This window comes from Rhinopithecus bieti, unplaced genomic scaffold (assembly GCF_001698545.2).
Source record: "Rhinopithecus bieti isolate Rb0 unplaced genomic scaffold, ASM169854v2 scaffold_24263, whole genome shotgun sequence".
NCBI lineage: Eukaryota > Metazoa > Chordata > Mammalia > Primates > Cercopithecidae > Rhinopithecus > Rhinopithecus bieti.
Genome location: NW_016811410.1, coordinates 1,821,467 through 1,827,204, shown reverse-complemented (window position 1 = coordinate 1,827,204; position 5,738 = coordinate 1,821,467). Strand labels below are relative to the sequence as shown.

At 55.7% G+C, this 5,738-nt stretch overlaps 1 long non-coding RNA gene across 2 annotated transcripts; it reads right to left on the bottom strand.

Annotated features, from left to right (window-relative positions):
• Positions 1 to 1,161: 1,161 nt before the first annotated feature.
• Positions 1,162 to 5,388, bottom strand: LOC108543371 (uncharacterized). Of its 2 annotated transcripts, XR_001889548.1 has the most exons (7): positions 5,117 to 5,388; positions 3,959 to 4,067; positions 3,336 to 3,492; positions 2,740 to 2,856; positions 2,524 to 2,609; positions 1,433 to 1,803; positions 1,162 to 1,236 (listed from the first exon to the last, which is right to left on the bottom strand). It is a non-coding gene; the product is annotated as an uncharacterized LOC108543371 (long non-coding RNA). The 2 variants fall into 2 exon arrangements; XR_001889549.1 differs by lacking the exon at positions 3,336 to 3,492.
• Between the last annotated feature and the right edge of the window lie 350 nt (positions 5,389 to 5,738).

The window sequence follows — 5,738 nt, the reverse complement described above, 5'->3', positions numbered from 1 at the left end:
GAACCTCTCTGAAGTCACCTTTCCCATTTCACCCATCAGTCCACTGACGAGTCCACTGACTCCATCCAGAGAGGCTACAGAACAGCCCCAGGCGTAGACCGAGGGCTGACCCTGACATCTGAACTCCCTACCCCTGTCCACCCCATGCTGCCTCCCACTCATAAAACCCCTGCTCCAGAGACAGAAAGGTCCATGTTGGCTGGAGAACACTTGAAAGCAGGACCCCGGGGGACAGCACAGTCAATGGAGGCTGGGATTGCAGGACCCGGCAGATGGGACAGTCGCCAGAGGCTGGGATTTCAGGACCCCCCAGTGGGCAGCACAGTCGCTGGAGGCTGGGATTTCAGGACCCCCCAGTGGGCGGCACAGTCGCTGGAGGCTGGGATTTCAGGGGCCCTGGGGAATGCCACAGTCGCTGCAGGCTGGGATTGCAGGGCCCCCAGTGGGCAGCACAGTTGCTGGAGGGTGGGGCTGTAGGACCCCTGGGGGACAGTACAGCCGCTGGAGGCTGGGGCTGCAGGATCCCTGGGGGACAGTACAGCCGCTGGAGGCTGGGGCTGCAGGGCCCTCAGCGGGCAGCACAGTCGCTGGAGGCTGGGATTGCAGGGCCCCTGGTGGGCGGCACAGTTGCTGGAGGCTGGGACTGCATTTATGAGATGCTCCCTCCCCAAGTAGGTCTACACGGGTATCAGCCACAGGAGAAAGGTGTGCACATTTGGGGAGCTGAGGTGCCACACAGTGACTCTGAGGCTGGGTCGTGTGAGATGACGTTGTTTCTGTGTTCCTGGTAACTCTCATGCATGAGCTGCCAGGTGCGAGTCTGCCCCCACCAAGGCCGCCATGCAGTGAGGAGGCCATACTATCCAGAGAAGCTGTGTGTGGACACCCTGCCAGCAGTCTTGAGTTCCAAGTCTTCCTAGCACAGGCTCCAGAACGTGCTGGAGTAGACGAGGCACCCCTACTGCACCCTCAGCAAGTTCCTGACCTTCTGAACCAGAAAGCTCCATAAATCGACTGCTCGGTTCTGGGGTGATTTGTTACACAGCAGTCATAACCGAAACACTGCCGGTGACAGCAATGGTTTCATTTTTCCATTCTACACAAGAGAGTGCAAGCTTTGGGCAAGAGAGAGAAGACCAGAGAAGTAATCTCAACACGCGTGCTTTGTTTTCCTGTGCTAATGAGGACACACTTTCCCAGGGCAAGCCAACTGCTCCACAGCTTCCTTCTTCCCTGCTGGAAAGAGGGGAGTTAATGGCACTTACTGGGTGTCAGAAGCTACCATCCCTCTTCCCACCCAGCTAAGACGGGCGGGCGGTGGCCCTGCTTCGCCACGTCAGCTGACGGCTGTTCTGAATTTGGATTCGTTCGCAGGCTGCTGGCGACAATGCGGCCTCTTCGGGGGTTTCTCGGGACTCCTGCTGCTGCTTACCCTGCTCTCCTGGGTGGGGGAGCCTTGGGCAGGCTGATATTGATGAGCCAGGTCTGCTCCTAAAAGCTTCGCCTTCAGGCGGCTCGAGGAAGCGGGTGATGTGTGCAGCATTTAGCAGAGCAGAGCTTCCGCCGGCGTTCAGTGTAGACAATGTGTGCTGCAATAAGCACACCAAGACATGTTTCTTCAAGGATGTTTGACAGACAGTCTCTGGAGGGCATCTTCCCACATCACTTCTCCAGCAAAAAAAATATGGCATTTATGTCTTTATTCTCGAAGAAGGAGATTTACTTTCTTAATCACGGAAACCTTGCTGTGGTCGGGCTTTATTGCTTGCTGGAGTGAATGTCTCCGCTTGTCGTGCTAATCCACTGTGAGAAAGGTTTAATTGACAACTTGAGATTTACCATCTCAAGCTATGAAACATCTGGGAAGCTTGAGAAACTCATGCTTTTATAGCCTTAAGGCTACTGGCAATTTGATAAACATAAGATATGGATAATTTAAATGTTTAAGCATTTAATTACTAGTAAATGGGAGATGTTTGGTTTTATGTTGTGTAGCTTATTATTTCATAAGTTTTCATTTAAGCATCCGGTAACAGAAGCCGATTCTCGGTCTCTCAGCCTCGTTCCTTGGTGCCGTTCTTTGGAAAGCAGTGCACTGGGGAAGCCTGGGTGGGGCCACAGCAGGATTCTACCCTCCGTCTCCAACATTTGGGCAAGACCTTCATTGCCCGGGCACATCCCGCCACCCTCACCGCGGCCTCTGAGAGCATCTGCAAGCAGAGCAGCTCCGCAGGCCTCGTCCTGGGCAAGACCCTCATCGCCTGGGCACATCCCGCCACCTTCCCCACAGCCTCTGAGAGCATCTGCAGGCAGCTCCACAAGCCTCCTCCCTGGCTCCCTCCTGTCAGGTCAGAAGCCTTCTCCTCAGCTTGGGAGTGGCCGTGGTGACCATGGTGACAGGGTCCCAGCCAGAAACCACAATGGGATGGAAACTCCTGCGGCCGCTGTCAGCAGCTGGGAGGCACAGTGCTGGGGGAGACCAGGCATCCCCTGGGCCCAAGGGAGAAGCAGAGTCAGCCTCACCTGAGCCAGACGCAGGCCTTGGGTTCACCCTCCGCAGACAGGACGTAAAGTCTAATGGCAACTTGAGTTTTTTAATGTCTTTACAGCTGCGGATATACAAGTCAGCAAAATGGTGTCACACAAACTTCACTGCAGGCCCAGGCTTTCCTGTTTCCAGGTTTCACCAACCTCCTCCCTCCGTCTTGGCTGCCCCTCCCTCCACCAGTCAACTCTCACCTGCCCCAGGTGACCTGCGTTAACAGTGGCATGTGAATTCGCCACATTCATACACACATCAATGTACGTCTCTTCAGGCAAATACACATTTGGACAGGATTTTCCTCCTTGCTTGTCCTATGAACATAAGAACGTGATCTGCTTGTTTTTCTGAGAGTTACTCTTTCTCCTAACCAGATCCTCCCTGTGCCCTACCCATGTGACCAGCCCCCTCTGGACAGACCAGCCCCCCGTGTCCACCGTCCTCTGCTCTCTCACAGGACTTTGCTCCAGGAACAAAGTCCCAGGCAGCCTCCTAGGACACACGTTTCTGCTCCTTCTGCTCCCTTGGGGTTTCCTTGTAGAATGAAGACTCTCTGTGGAGTTACTGGGTCAAAGAACACCTGTATTTTTAGTTTCCCTCGAGTGGCATCCACACCAGGCCAGCTCCGCCAGGCCCGACTGTGCAGGCAGCCCACTCCAGCTGTGCACTTGACCCCACCCACCATGTCCACCTGATGTCCTCCTGGGGATAAGAGGGGAAGGGAGATGCCTGGGGAGCCCAGGTGGCCCAGAGCCCGGTCAGCTGCCCATCACAGAGGACACCACCCACCCACCTGCTCCTCAGGTGATGCTCTGAGCCGGGTCTGGGCTGGGACTCTGGTGTGAGCTGGTCAGGGTCAGGCAGATCAGTCAGGAATTGAGAGCTGGGCAGGGGAGGGCCCAGCAATGAGCATGACCCGTGAAGGGGGGACGCGGGTCAGGCAGCCTGAGCTGGGGTGGAAAAAAGGAAGAACAGACCAGTGGGCTCCCAGCCAGACGTGACGGTCAGCTCCGCTGCTGCAGCCTGACCCCCGTAGCACCAGCCCTAGAGCAGGCGGAAAAGCCACAGCCACTTTCGCCAGCCCCAGGACAGCAGGGAGGGTGGCCATGGCTGCTCCTGGCACAGCACAGCCGGCACCCAACTCATTCCTATCAAGATTTGACACGTACGGTCCCAAATGCTGCACTTTGAAATCTGGTTAACGCCACCAAATGACAGCAGACAAGTAGAGGGTGCAAGGCGCTGAGAAGTAAAAGATCACAACAGAGGACAACGCCAGCAGCCCAGTGGCCACCGCTTCCGCCTCCGGCTGTGAAGATACGACGTCACTTTGAAGGGTGGCTTCTGGTTACTTACAGCAACCTAAGCCTCCGACTCCCCCGGAAAGCAGCTAAGCGACAAATGGCAGAACCCCACCTTCATGAGGAGGACCACCAGACGAAAGCCAGTCTCAGCTCAGACCCCAGGTAACCAGCACAGGACACCAGCTCCATGTCAATCCACAGCACAGGGCTGGCCACACTGCCTGTGAAGGGTGTGGACGGAAAATGCAAAACGCTGCAGGTGTGGGTAAATGATCTCAAAGGCTACACTGCTTGGGTAGCATCTGAACCATAGAAGGGCCAGGCAAAGGCCGAGGCCAGGGAGGGACAGGCTGTGTCCTTCCTGCATCCCCCACATGGCCAGAGCCCCAGAGCCCCTGAGGCCCCCTCCTCGCCATCCTGCAGTGAACAACACAGCCAGGCCACACGGAGCGGACAGGAACACGGAGGGGACAGGAATACGCAGGGGACAGGAGTCATTTCAGCCTCTGCACCTTCATGTCGCAGGCTAGGCTGGTGGGGGCCACATGCACCGAAGGGCGACACGCAGTGCCTGCTACTCCTGCCTGCCCACCCCCTCGGCCCCCACCCGGCACACAGACATCAGTTCTTCTCATGCCTCCTCATTCTGAGGTTTAAAACTACACTGCCTGGTTTTTAAATATTTGCAATCCATACAGTGTGATGCATTACCTAATCCTATTGGAAGATACATTCCACTCACACCCTTGATGCACTCAGGAAATATTTGGCATCATAAAAGTTGAGTAATTCCAAATAGAAATCAACAATGGGGAGGGAGGAAAGTCTATTTGGAACATCTACTCTAACCAGGTAAGTAGCTCCCTCAAAGCAGAAAAACATCAAAGCTGGTCATTGAGTTGGAAATCTAAATCATACAAAATAAATGGATTTTCTACATTTTATAACACATGTGGGTCCCACTCTAACAAACCCTGAGTGGGGTCAAATGGTAACACTAAATAATACTAGATAATTAACAACCAGAGCTGATGCCACAGCTGCCAGGAGGAGAACGTTGCTCCAGCTGACTCACCAGACCCAGCCCTCCCCAGCCACCGGCCACTGGACAAAGGTGACACTGACCCGCCACCCACACCCCGTCTGGCCAATGCGTGGTCAGGGGACAACCTCACTGAAGCGACCACAGTCCCAGCTCCAAAGGCGGGAAGCGGAGCCCTGAGCTGCCTGGGGCCTGGCTGGGATGGGACGGATGCTGTGTGGTGCTCACCTCGGGCCCCTCTCCTTGAGGTCTCCTAGGACCAAGAACTTGAGGCACACCCTTTAAAGGCCGAGGCCTCTCTCAGAACAAGAGATGTCAGCCACTGAGCTGCATGTGCATGTTCTCAAGAGGACCAGGCAGGCTGTCAAATGGATACAACCTCCTGTTGGCCCTCTTTCAGACGTGGGGGACACACACAGGTAACCAGCTCTGGAGCTGACTTCTAGCATCTGATCCCAGGTGGTAACCGTGGAGCAAAGGAAGGTTGTTCCATTGGACTGAGGCTGGAGCAAGGCTGAAGTGACAGGAAGCCAGACGCCACTGTCTCTCAGCCCCTGGGGGATTTGTGAGGTCACAGTGGTCTCCTCCAGCAGGGCCCGCCTCTGGCAGGAGTGCCAGGACCTCACGAAGTGGGCGGTGCCGCCAAGCATCCCTGTGTGTACAGCCGCCCGCGCTTCCCTTCTCCATCTGGTCCCGGAGACTTGGCAGGTCCAGAGCCCGCTTTGGAAGCCAGGCCTATTTAAAGCAGAAAACACAAGTCCCAGCTTTCAGAAGTGCACGCTGCACACAAATGTGCAAAACCACACAGGGGGTCAATTAAGCAGGTGTCGCCGGCACCTGAGAAAACCAG